The sequence below is a fragment of the Diceros bicornis genome, chromosome 27, assembly GCF_020826845.1.
Source record: "Diceros bicornis minor isolate mBicDic1 chromosome 27, mDicBic1.mat.cur, whole genome shotgun sequence".
Lineage (NCBI taxonomy): Eukaryota > Metazoa > Chordata > Mammalia > Perissodactyla > Rhinocerotidae > Diceros > Diceros bicornis.
This window is the reverse complement of record NC_080766.1, coordinates 31,548,051-31,562,311: the sequence shown is the minus strand read 5'-3', so window position 1 is coordinate 31,562,311 and position 14,261 is coordinate 31,548,051. Positions and strand designations below refer to the sequence as shown.

General features: G+C 37.6%; 1 pseudogene; it reads right to left on the bottom strand.

Annotated features, from left to right (window-relative positions):
• Positions 1–1,720: 1,720 nt before the first annotated feature.
• LOC131423064 (glyceraldehyde-3-phosphate dehydrogenase-like) overlaps positions 1,721–14,261 on the bottom strand; it is a 96,217-nt pseudogene continuing 83,676 nt past the window's right edge.

The window sequence follows — 14,261 nt, the reverse complement described above, 5'->3', positions numbered from 1 at the left end:
TTTGATAGAAAAGTGATTCAGCCCTATCAAAAATCTATTTTGAAACTATTTAGTTTAATCCAAGCAAAACTGCCCTCCAAAAGGTTATTTAAAAAATAACCTGTTTAACTTAATATGGTCTATTCCCTTGTGCTGTGTAGAAATGCCAATAGTTTTCTTTAGGAAGGTTATATATTCATAAGATTTTCATATTCCAACATATACTCTAAAATTATACCTTTCAAATGAGCTTAAAAAATTATTTCTCAACTGAAAAGTTATTTTTATTGCACAGATATGTTAGTTTGTTGAACAATGTCAATCAGGTTTTTTTTTGATAGGATGGTTCTCCTGAGGACATTTAAAAATGCCCCCATTACATTTTAATTGGTCTTCCTATTCTAATACCTGGCATATAGGAGGTACTCAAGTAAAACTTAAAGAATAAATGCAAATTGTGACTATCTCGAAAGGGACTTTCTATTACAGCATTTGACTGTATATTTTCATCTTGGATACTCTGGTTCTCGGAACACCTTTTAATACCTCCCAGACCCAGTGTTCCTGGAAACATAGTTGGAGTGTGCTACTTACATAGACTGCGATAAGTCCAACGCAATCAGGGCTAATACTCAAGGAAAGATCTTTGCTCAAGAGTAATTTAGCAAATAATGGTTTCCAAGAAATAGGACATTATTAAATGTGTTGGATGAGTGGTAATGATCACTGCATCTCAAAATATCGACCTAATTATGCCATTCATTTGCTCAAAAACTTCTCTTGTTCTTCGTTACCTTTAGAATGAATTCCATGCTTTTTACTTTGATATTTGAATAACTTTATTATTTGGCCCTAGTATATCAGACTCTTCTCTATTTTGTACCCAAGGAGGGGGAAAAAAAGAAAAAAAAAAATCCTTGCCCTCACAAAGCCTATGCTCTAGTGAGAAGAACAGACAGTAAATAAAATGAGTAAGTAAAACACAAGTGGTTTTATGGTGATAAATGCTGGGGAAAAAATTAAGCAGGGAAGAGATATGTGGGAAGGGAGCAGTTATAAATAAGGATGTTCAGGGAGGGCCTCCCCTTGGTAGTGACATTTGAACAAGACCTGAGGGCAGTGAGGGAGTGGGTCACAGACACATGAAGTAAAGGTTGCAGGCAGAATTACAGCAAGAGCCCTGAGTGGACCTGTGATTGGAGTGTTTTGAGGCCTGTTTCATGTGATTTCTCCTTTCTCTTTACCCCTGTGTCACTTTATATCTCCATTAACTCACCCCATCAGCCTGGGATTTGATTGTATACGTACTTTTCTTCTTTACTAAGCTGGAGGTTCATTGAAGGCCTGTTCTGGGTCTTATTCATCTTTGTATTTTCAGCAGTCCCTAGTGTCACGTTGTTTCTTAGGAAGCTCTCAATGAATACTAATTGCATTGAATACATATTTCTAAATTTAGCTTTCCCACACCCATCCCCTCCTGAGAACAGGTGTAGATTTTATGATAATATTGATGGCATCCTAAGCTCCTATCTTTATCTAGCAGCCTGAGATGGGAATCTTGCAGAAGATGGGAGATACTCAGTGTTTAGGGTTAGATTTGGGGGAATTGCTCCCATGCAACTGAGAGGCTTTCTTTTTCTCAAGTTTCTGCTGGGTTAGAGATATGGGGCTTTTACTGTTTGGAGGCCATGTAGACCATGAGATCAAACACACAGTTGCTACGGTCATATTAATTCTCATACTAGGAAATTACCTTCACAAAATATTCATTGAGGTGAATGCCAGCTCCTGCATCAAAGATGAAGAAGTGGTTTTCCCTTTTAAAATCATAGGAGACATCTTGATTTTTCATGTGGCCCAGGATGATCTTCAGAGAACTGTCCAATGTCTGCTTCATCACCTTTTCAATGTCATCATATTTGGTAGCTCTACTGGGTTGAATAATGTTCTCCCCAAAATTCATATTCACCCAGAACCTCAGAATATGACCCTATTTGGAAATGAGGTGTTTGCAGGTATAATCAAGTTAAGATGAGGTAATAATGGATTAGGGTGGGCCCTAATACAATGACTGGTGTCCTTACATAATAGAAGAGGAAAATTTGGACAGAGATAGGCACAGAGGGAAGAGGATGAGAAGATGCACAGGGAGCATGCCATGTGAAAGCAGAGGCAGAGATTGAAAAGATATGTCTATAAGCCAAGGGATAACAAGGATTGCTGGCAACCACCAGAAGCGAGGAGAGAGGCATGGAGCAGATTTTCCCTCTGAGCCCCCATGAAGCAACTAACTCCTTGCTGACACCTTGATTTTGGACTTCTGGCATCCTGAACTGTGAGAGAATAAATTTCTATTGTTTTAAATTGGCCAATTTGTAGTAATTTGTTATGGCAGCTATAGGAAAATAATGCAGCTGTTTTCTCTAGGCAATAGGTCAGATCTGATATGAACAGTTAGGGTGTGGGGACATGGAAGACCATGCCAGCTAGCTTCCCAGTCAGCTCTGAGATGGCTGTCCACAGCATGGACTATGCCAGTGGATGCAGGGCCAATGCTCTGGACAGCACCGTGGCCATAGTGCCACTGCCAGAGGGCCATCTTTGGTCTTCTGGGCAGCAGTAATGTCATGGACTGTGATCATTAGACCCTCGTTAGTTCCTTCATGAGATTCTGTGTTTTATAATAAGATATATATATTTGGTCTTTGTCCACATTTCTGGCCCAGATCTCCTTAAACCTTTGGAATTTCCTAAGTGATGAGAGCCTTAACGTGTCTTTTATGTTAATGAGGTGATTTTTTGGAACACAGCCAAGATTGGGGGCTGGTTGCCAGGAGAACCAACCATGTGATTAGAGGGTTGGAACTCTCAGTCCCGCCCCTAGACCTCCTGGGAGGGGAGAGGGGCTAGAGGTTGGATCAATCACCAATGGCCAATGATTTCATCAAACATGCCTATGTAATGAAGCTTCCATAAAAAAAACCCCAAAAGGATGGAGTTCAGAGAGCTTCCAGGTTGGTGAATCAGAACACTTCCATGTGCCATTGTGCTGGGCCCAAACTCCATAGGGACAGAAACTCCTTTGTTCAGGACCTCTCCCTATGTATCTCGTCATCTGGCTGTTGATTCCTATCCTTTAATATCCTTTGTAATAAATGGTAATCTAGTGAGTAAACAGGTTTCTTGAGTTCTGTGAGCCACTCTAGCAAATTAATCAAATCCAAGGAGGGAGTCACGGGAACTTCTGATTTACAGCCAGTCAGTCAGAAGCACAGGTAACAACCTGGATTGTGATTGATATCTGAAGTGGAGGGCAGTTTTGTGGGACTGAGCCTTCAACCTGTAGAATCTGATGCTATCTCTGGGTAGATAGTGTCAGAATTGAGTTAAATTGTAAGACACCCAGCTGATGTTGGAGAATTACTTGGTAGTGTGTAGAAAACTGCCCTCCCTCGTCTTACCCCCCCCCCACACTGAAATTGATGATCAGAATTGTGCTTCACAAAGCCAAAATTGTCATGGACGACCTTGGCTAGAGGACTCAAGCACTTGGTGCAGTACAAGGCTTTGGTGACAATCTCGAGGGAGTTGTCACTTCCCATGATTTAGTCTCATCCCAGAAACAGAGGCACTGGCAGAAGGGAGAGCGAGCACAACCTTTTGGCTTCACTCTTAAGGTGATGCCCAGCATTTTCTAAAGTGGTTAAGACAAGGAAACTTGGGGAAGTGTTAAATATGTGTATTACTTTGATTGTGGTGCTGGTACGATGGGTGTTCACATATGTTCAAACTCATCAAATTGTATACATTAAATATGGGCAGTTCTTTGTATATCAATTATACTTCAATAAAATTGTCAAAAAGAAAAAAAACAAGATACAGTGAACTCCACAACATGTTCAGCACCAGCATTACTCTGTTTAATGGTGGTGGTATCTTGCTCCTAGAAGATGGAGCTGGACTTCCCATTCACTGTTAAGTTTTGTGTTGTCACCCTTGATAGTACCATTGAACTTGCAGTGGCTGAATCCCACTTGTTGGGGTCAATTAAAGGGTTATTTATGGTCACAATAGCCACATTGTCAGAGTTGAAAACAGCCCTGGTCACAAGGTACCCAATACAATCAAATATGTTTACTACAATCTTCACTATTGCGTCTTAAGGATGCAGTTGACATTGGACTGAAAGGTGTGGCTTTTGCTTGAATAAGGAGACACAGAGGCTAAATTTAGCTTTCATTGGTATGTTCCCATGAGCTGTTATAAAATGGGAAATGTAAGAGTTTAAAGAGGTTGTTTTTTTATTCTGAAAGGTGTGGCTTTTGCTTGAATAAGGAGACACAGAGGCTAAATTTAGCTTTCATTGGTATGTTCCCATGAGCTGTTATAAAATGGGAAATGTAAGAGTTTAAAGAGGTTGTTTTTTTATTCGAAGACTTAATATGACCAAGCAAGAGTGTTTGGAGATTTTATATATATATTTCCGCCCTCGGTAAAGAAGTCAATAAAAGTTGTTTTTGCCAGAGTCGCTTGTTGTGGGGAAATCCCACATTGCAAAATTGGCTTTTCTGTGAGTATCGGAAACAGGCAAGAACAATGAAATGGGTTTTATGCTATTGTCACAAGCTTCTCTTAAGTGATGTATAGCTGAGCAATCAAATGTTGACCTCTCCTGGAATGCTCCTTGATTAAAACATGGGCATTCTAAATGTCTCCCATTTCATAACTAACATTTAATGAGACGAGAATGTATGTCAAGAATTCCCACCCATTCCCTATAAAACAGGTAAAAATGTACTGAGCAACACAAGTACATTTTATAGGTGGTGAGATAAATATTTTAATAAGATATAAATTGAAATCACATATAGGATGTGACAATTTCCTGATAAGTCACAATAGTAAACTTTGCTTTTTATAAAGTACAATACATTTTCTAAATTTTCTTTCTTAGTTTCATATCCAGTGAAATACTCATCGTGTAGAAACAGTGACAGATATTATGACTAATATAATTGTACTTGGCAGATTTGAAGTTGAAGGAGTAAGTGTGAAGTGTAATACCAGCTGTGATAAACTTTTTGATAATATTGCCGCTAAGTTTTAAATTCTATGGGAAGAACAAACAGGTTTGGATGGGGTTTAGTTAAAAAATATAAAGGATGTGTTGTCTGGAAACTGTGAATTGTGTCTCAGAGCATGTCTGAGGGATGGAGTCATGTTTTCTGCAATAAATAAGGAAGATTTTACATAATGTTTTCATGGAATCGAAAAAGGTAGCCTTAGAGAACATTCAGTCCAAGGCCATGATATTTCAGCTGGGGAAACTGAGGCTTGGAGAAAAAAAATTATTTAACCATCAGAAGAGCTGATATTAATGCTATTTATGAATGTACACAGAGTTGTCAAAATCAGTCAATTTCTTTGGGGTTCTTTTAGAAAAAGCAGATAAACAATCAAATAGAAATTGCTTATTTCGTTAGGCCACACTTCCCTAGTTTTCTGGATTTGAGAATGAGCTATTTATCTAGTTGTGTTTGGATAAATGAATAAAGTTATAGTCAGAAATTATAAAGTTAAATATAGGATGGTATATATGTAGAAAAAAAAGTTGCACCATTAGTTCTAAATTTGGCCCTCATATAATGAGAAAAGGATGCATTTTCAAAACGCGTTTTCTTGTTTGTTATTTTGTTTAGTTTCTAAATAAATGGTAAAATAAGTTGACTCTTGATATATTGAGATTCTGAACTTCCACAATGTTTAAACATATGTAAGTAGAAGCTTATAAGAAAACAAGATGTGTCAGAACCACAAATAGAGGATATCTATTAGGCCTATGAAAACAATCATTTCTAGGGTGACAGATTAGGCAAAATACTTTTGTAGCAGCAGATAATGTCTTGTACATGAAGCCCTCTCCAGATGGGAAAATAGCACAGTAAAATTTGCCATATTTATGTGAAACAGTGTAAGGAGAGAGATGACAGAGCACGTGGTGAACCTACCCACTCTCAATTGTAAAGGTTAGCAGCATCTCCTGTCCCCTCACCTCCTGGTGCTGGTGTTGCAGCTACCCTGGGATCTCGCATGGGATCTGTGGATATAGCTCTGGCTGAAGGCTGTGCCTATAGATATGGCTGTGGTGATGCCTCTGGCTGCTGGAGCTTCTGCCCATCTTTTATAAATGGTTATTCCTGTCACTGCTTGTAACTTAAATTCTTTTTGTACCTCCAAACAAACTGCTAGACTTATAGTTGATGTTACAGACCAAAAGTTTGTGTCCCCCCAACATTCACATGTTGAAGCCCGTTTTAACTCCCAATGTGATGGCATAGGGAGATGGGGTCTTTGGAAGGTACTTTAGAATTATATTAGGTCATGATAGTGCAGCCTTTATGACGGGAAGAAGAAGAGAGTGAAGTCTCTCTCTCTCTCTCTCTTTCTCTCCTCCCTCGTCCCTCCTACTCCCCCTTGCAAACACAGAGGAAAGACGATGAGGACACAGGGAGAAGGCAGCTACCTACAACCCAAAGAGAGAACCATCACCAGAAACAGACCCTGCTGTCACCTTGATCTTGGACGTCCAGTCTCTAGAACTGTGAGAAAATAAATTTCAGTTGTTTAAGCCACCCAGGGCCTGCCCCGTGGCTTAGCGGTTAAGTGCGTGCGCTCCGCTACTGCCGGCCCGGGGTTCGGATCCCGGGCGCACACAGACGCACCGCTTCTCCAGCCATGCTGAGGCCGCGTCCCACATACAGCAACTAGAAGGATGTGCAACTATGACATACAACTATCTACTGGGGCTTTGGGGAGAAAAAGGAGGAGGATTGGCAATAGATGTTAGCTCAGAGCCGGTCTTGCTCAGCAAAAAGAGGAGGATTAGGGGGCCGGCCCAGTGGCACAAGCGGTTAAGTGCACGCGCTCCGCTGTGGCGGCCCGGGGTTCGCTGGTTCGGATCCCGGGCGCGCACTGACGCACTGCTTGGCAGGCCATGCTGTGACGGCGTCCCATATAAAGTGGAGGAAGATGGGCACAGATGTTAGCCCAGGGCCGTCTTCCTCAGCAAAAAAAGAGGAGGATTGGCGGATGTTAGCACAGGGAAGAGGAGGATTAGCATGGATATTAGCTCCGGGCTGATCTTCCTCACACACACAAGAATAAATAAAATAAATAAATAAATAAATAAGCCACCCAGTCTATGGTATTTTGCTATGGCAGCCTGAGCAGACCAAGACAGTTGATTTCTTTCTTTTTTTTTTTCCTTTCTTTTTTTTTTCATGAGGAAGATCGGCCCTGAGCTAACATCTGCCAATCCTCTTCTTTTTTTTGCTGAGGAAGACTGGCCCTGGGCTAACATCCATGCCCATCTTCCTCCACTTTATGTGGGAGGCCGCCACAGCATGGCTTGACAAGCGGTGCGTCAGCGCGTGCCCGGGATCCGAACCAGCAAACCCCAGGCCGCCGCAGCAGAGTGCGAGCACCCAACTGCTTGTGCCACCGGGCCAGCCCAGACAGTTGATTTCTGTAGCACTTCATGATATCGTTTCTAGACTTAATTCAACACTAATTATCATTGCAAACCCACTTTGAGGAATGTCTACAAAATGACATGAGTCTTGTTACTATGGTAACAACACAGCATGGCCGGAAGACAGATTATATGATTCTAAAACATACCAAATTTTTGTTATAATAATATTGCTTGGTCATTATGGTCGTACTTGTGAAATGACATATTTTAAAATTTGAAATAAAATAATTGACTGATTTTTAATAAACGTATTTCAATTAGCTCAATTAATTTGTTTTCTTATTATTTACATAGGACATTGTGTTATAAATAATTTTCATATGTTGAGTCTTCAATTAAAGGCATCGGATACAATGTTTTAGATAGACAAACCTTGATAAATTGATTTCAATACCTCAATAACATTTTCTGTTGATCCAGAAAAAAAAACACACTCACTTAAATGTTGCAAATATTAAATGAGATCACACATATGTACTGTCTAGGATGAAGTCTGACACATAGTATGTGCCCAATAAGTGTTAATTACCTTCCTTTATCTCTTAGTTCTCATAATTTGTCTTGCATGATCATCCTGAAACCCCAATGTCCCATAGTAAGGAAGAGGAGTTTATATATTAAAGATGAAAATGAAAGTCAGCCAACTTGTAGTTAAAAGCAGAGGAATAAGACAACTCCTTTTCCCCTTCTCCCGCTTCCAAAGTTGGTTATCACAGACTGCATAGAAAATGAGCTGATGATTGTGATAACGATCTACTTCACACACACGCAAAATACAGGAGTTGGATTTAGACCAGATTTGGTGACTAGAGATTTTGAGGATAAAAGGTCAAACTGGTAAAGGTGATAGCCCCAAGGGAGATAGATCCCGAAGTCCCAAATCACAGTGGCTGTAACACATTGGACATAGACCCAAACTCGGATTGGCTTTAAGCTGTGGTTAAGAAGTGGAAATGTACAATATGGCAAAATTCTATTTATCACATATAAATTGACTTAGATTTTTGAGATAGGGCACATACTTTTAATTCAAACCATATGAAATGTATTGTATTTGAGCATTTCTTGAATGCTAAAATAGCAATCTCATGTAGTTCAACCAAATAGTTCTGAAATTAGGAGAGCAAGTCCTGGCTATGACAGCTGCTAGTTATGTCACCTAAAATCCTGCAACCTTCCCAGATCTCAGTTTGCTTCTCTGTAATATGGGGCTTGTGATATTTGTCCTATTCCCTAGATAAAAAGAATGAATGTGAAAGCACTGACAAGGGAGCTAATGAAATCTTTATCAAACGCTCCTCCCTTCCATGCTGAGCACTTGGAGTGGGAGAGCACAAGGGGAGATGATCAATGGCAGCTGATAATAAAATTGATAAAACTCTTACATGAAGTGCTTTCCTTCATGTTAGGAGGAATGCAATTAATCCACATGTTCACTACGCTGTAAGTGACACGCAACCCAGGATTCTGCTTCAAGAGTTTTCTATCACTTTTGCTCTATATTGAGTTGCAATGGACCGAATGTTTGTGTCTCCCAAAACTCATATGTTGAAGTTTTAATCCCCAATGTGATAGTATTAGGAGGTGTGGCCTATGATTAGGTAACTAGGTCATGAGGGTGAAGCGTTCATGAATGGGATTAGTGCCTTTGTAAAAGGGACCCCAGAGAGCTCTCGCACCCTCTTTCCTCCATGTGATGATACAATGAGAAATTGGCAGTCTGCAGCTGGAAAGAGGGTCCTTACCAGAACCCCACCATGCGGGCACCCTGATCTCAGACTTTCAGCCTCCAGAACCATGAGAAATAAATTTCTGCTGTTGATAAGCCACTCAGTCTATGGTACTTTGTTATATTAACCTAAATTAAGACACAATTTAAACTGCATTTACCTGTGGAAAAATTATTTTAATACTCAAGGGCTTTCTTACCACATAGAATCAAAGAACTTTGGAATTTGAGAGATCCTTAGAGTTGAGGATGCTGAAGACAAGTGATCTGAACCTTTAGAGTATTTATATCATAGTTTGAATAGAATAATTTAATAACTATTTTCTAAATATAAATATTCCATCTGTTTATTTTATGACTGCTTTTTTTAATTTTGGAAATTTTACAAATGGAAGAAAATAAGTTTTCTAATTACACTGTTTATTTTTATGATACATATTTTTCATGTGGGTTTATTTTCATTGAATTTCATTATTATTATTTTTCATTTGTAAACCAAAGAAGTATTGTATGTATTATGTGGCTACAGTCCCTAGACTAATTCCTACCACATTTTGTCAAGTATATTCTTGACAAAGTCAAGTATATTCCTGACAAAATCAAGTATATTCTGATTAGTTTTGAACCATATATCATTTTTCCAATGAAAAATCTAGAAGATTTCTTTCTTAGGTTTGAAGTCTCACTAGACTCCATATCATATTTCTGCTACAGTGATTCAATCGCACGGAGGAGGTAGAGAAGAATAAAAAGTTTTCTGAAGAAAATTTTGTGAGGAAGTTGTGCTAACATAATAAAGCGATATTGTGAACTACGTATATCCAAAGTTTTCAGAACATTATCAAAGTTTTCAGAACTTTTCTGGAGGTTTTCCTAACACTCTAGATGCTCCCAAAGTTTCTTTGGGAAAACCCCAAATTACTATGAATGGACATTTTACCTTATACCATGGAGCATGCATTTAATATAAATGTGTTTCCACTTTTACCCAACTCCTTTTTTTTTTTACATCCAAACTTTGGGTAAGTTCCCTAGAGTCATATGACCCCAACTCAATTTTCTCAACAATCTTATAGCAATTGACTTAACATGTACAATTTGTGAACCAACTTACTTAAAAGTATTTGCCATTTGATCACTGTTTAGGAGTGTTATGTTATATACATCGTGTTATATATATCAATGCAAATTAATTTTCTGTTGCTATTGATTCATTCATATATGTTTGGATTTGGGTAAGGACCTTGCTTTTGAAGATAATCTCTTTATCCAAACCAACGACTGAAATTGACAAAGTCATTTTATGAGCATAATATACCTCTCACTTCTGAATTTGAGCATCGTATGGATAGAAACTTTATAGCTCGTAATATTTACTTGCTTCCTGGAACTATTGGCTTTAGCCTCCACATTCTTTAGGAAAAAAGTTACTTATCTTTGTTTTAGCTGGTTGTTGACAACACAACTTAAGGAAAAAGAATTAAGTTTATCTTCAAAGGACACAGAGTAGGGTTAATAGAATTATTATCTGAATAAAATAAAAGTTTAATTTGAAAAAGGTGTATGAAGACACTTCATGACTGATTTTTATTCTGTTTTTTTCCCATGAAGCAAAAGATGAAGGAAACATTCTCTCTTAGAGAGCTCATGGGCAGCATTTTCTCTGAATTTTCTGGGAAGTATCAGAGAGAAGAATCAGCTAGAATACTACTATGCCTCTCAAGGAAACAGATCTTAATAGGTCCGAGTAGGTGTATGTTCTAAATTGCCAAGGTCTGGAAGCATCAGGATAAGATTAAACATAGATTAATAACAATGGAAGACATTAAGTCTGTGATCTAACTGTAACTACATGTTTGTGTTTCTCTAAAATTCGTTCTTATTTCACTTTAATAAATTTAATAGATTTACAAGAATGTCTAATAGTTATGCTTACATATTTTCATTATGATTTCTATTTTGGTGAATTGCATAAAGTAGAAATATAACCTCTCACTTACCCATGCATATGGAATCAATGTCTGAGAACTGAAAGTATAAGCAGTTTAATAACTGCTGATATTAACCTTTCAATCTATGCTGAACACCTTTAAAATGTCTAGTTATTTAGCCAGCCTTAGTCTGAAACTTTTACAGGGATAAAGAATGAACTGTTTCCTAAAGCAGCCCATATTATTGCAAATACTTATAATTTTAAGAAAAGTCTACTTTATACTGACATATCCATATCTTCCATTTTGATTCTTCCCCCTGAACTAACACAAGTTATATTCTCCTATCCAGGATAGCTGTAGTTGTCAAACACTGCACATGGCCATTTTTCAAATTAGGCATTCAAACTTACCTCAACTATTTCTCTTTTTATATGGTTTCTGGAACCTTCCAAATTGTGTTTCTGTGTTTATTCTCTCTTGGGCACTTCTAATTTAGTAATGTTAGTTTCAAAATGCAATGTTTAGAACTAAAAAGAGAATAAAACCCAGTGATGTCTCTAGATCTCACTTGCAGTGCCACAGTTTTAGATTGTGTTATCACCGCACATCGTTGACTCATGTAAAGCTAGAGGTCAAACAGAACCTCCAGTTCTTCCTCAGATGGTACTAATCTTAGTTTAGATCTTCACAATATAGCATCAGATAGCATTTTCATAATTCCAGAGTGTCTGAGAAAAATTAAATTGTTGTCATGTAAGACAGTCTATATTATTTCAAAGCTGGATGCTCTGTAAGTGTACCACATGTGCATTCCGTAATTCTTTAAAAAATGATAGGAAAATGAGTGAAAGCTTGTTTTTACATGTTTCTTTGATATTAAATTACAATAAATGTTAATTCAAAAATCTAGGCATTAGTAAAACTATGTCCTGTGTGCGTGTTTGTGTGTATTTATAGTGATTGTGTATACAGAAATAGACTTGGAAAACATACAAAACTTCATTACTATGGTTACCACGCCTGTGCTTCACTGTAGTGTGTACACATGTTCAATTCCTGGTCCTACAATGAAAGAAACTCACACCATCTTTCACTGAAGAAAACGTTATCAAATAACACTGGCATCAGCTTGACTAATTCATCCAGGTGGGAAATGGTTATCAAGCGCTTACTATACGACATCCAACACCAGTATGAATTGAACAATCTTGTCAAGATCTTGGCATAGGTTAAACGTATGTGAAACAAGAACAGAGTCTATATAATTAAAATTAAAATGTCATTGAACTTGATTTTCATCATATAAAGGTCACTAATTAATTTTCTCCAACTTTGGAGGGAATATAATGTTTGAGATGGTCTGACATAAAATATAGCCTTTGTAATATACCTGGAATTCACTTTCTAGGAGGTAGGTCAGCTTGGGTACTTCCAAGAGAAACAGTTATCCTTCAAAGCATCTGGAACCAAAATAAAATCTATATCTCAGGAAAGATTTGCTTTGGTGGGCAAGACAATGTGGACACAGAATGCAAGCAGCACCAATATGAGCATCAAATTGAAATTTTCTTCACAGGAATAACTCTCTACAGTGTGTTTCATTATAAACAGCAGAAGAGATTTATTTATTTATGTATGACTGATACATTATTTTAAGCAACACCAGAAAGGCTAGATGACAAATAAAATGGATATGATATATTTAGATATGAAATTATACAATTAATAAAAAAAATCACAAGCAAATATTGCATATCACCTATTTCATATTGATTTGGAATCTGTGACTTTGTGCGGGAAGGGGACATGATCATTCTATTTCACAATAATGAATATGTGGAGTAGAAACAAATAAGAATACTTCAGAGGTCATAAAAGAATGGAGTTTGGACAACTTGAGGTAAAAATCAACATGGAGGAAGAATTTGAAGAATTAGCCAAGATGTGTTTATAGGAAGAAAGGACAGAGTTGAACAAGTAATTACCTAGAAGAGTGATGCTAAACCAATAAAGATATCTGAACAGTTCAGTGATATAAAATTATGTGGACAGAAGATTACATGTAATAAGAATGTACAGAAAAGAATGACTATCATTAAACTTGAAATTAAATTATGTCTCTAGGTTTGGATTCAGAAAACCTTTTGAATGTCGTAGCATATGTTTAAAATAGCAATATTTGTGATTATGGTATATTCATTTTAAAAAATAAAACAATTTATAGCATTGACTAATATTTTCCAACCTGAAGTTCCCGAATCTATACGGTTCTACTGGCCGTGGGATCTGTGAATTATTTTTAACAGTCATAAAAATCTTTAGGAAATCATACATATTCCTATGTGATTATGTTGAAAAGGCGTTTCAAAATGTTTCTTTGCTTTTGAGTAGAATTAGATCAATTTATTGTGCTAATACTTTACTTTATGCTGATACAAAGCTTTGATTGGCCTCAGTATGTCTTTGATTAACAAAAAATGAGACGAGATAGTATTACTTAATAAATACAGTGCACTCAGCAAATTTCCCTGCTGTTATCAATAAGCAGCAGTTTACAGCTGTGTAGTTTTAAAATCTACAATCCTTTGAAGAAAGCTTGTACGACCCTCCAGGCCTAGGTTCACTCCTTTTCTGGGGAATGGTGATCTATGGGGAGCCGTAGAAAAGGAGCCTATATTTTGCTGGAATTACACCTGTCGTCACTCTTTTATTTTGTCGTGACAACCTGCTAGATTTTCACTCCTGGTAAATATGTATAAAACAATGAATTCATTTTTCTGAGATATAATTGAGACTCAATTTCAGATTTGCCACACTTGCATGGAACATAACTTGTCCAGGGTAAAGATGACTACAACCTATCTCCACCATCCATAATGGCTGTGTATCTATGATTCACCTGTAAACAGAACCTGTGAGAACTAGAGGGAAGACTTGGGGAGCCTTTACACATCATGTGGTCTTTCTTTTTCTATTCTGCTGTCTATACGTATCTGTGGACTCAATGTCACTCAAAACATATGATTGACAAGGAAAGATACTTCAAACTGTAGGCAGAGCTGTGATTCAAGCAGGACTCACAAAC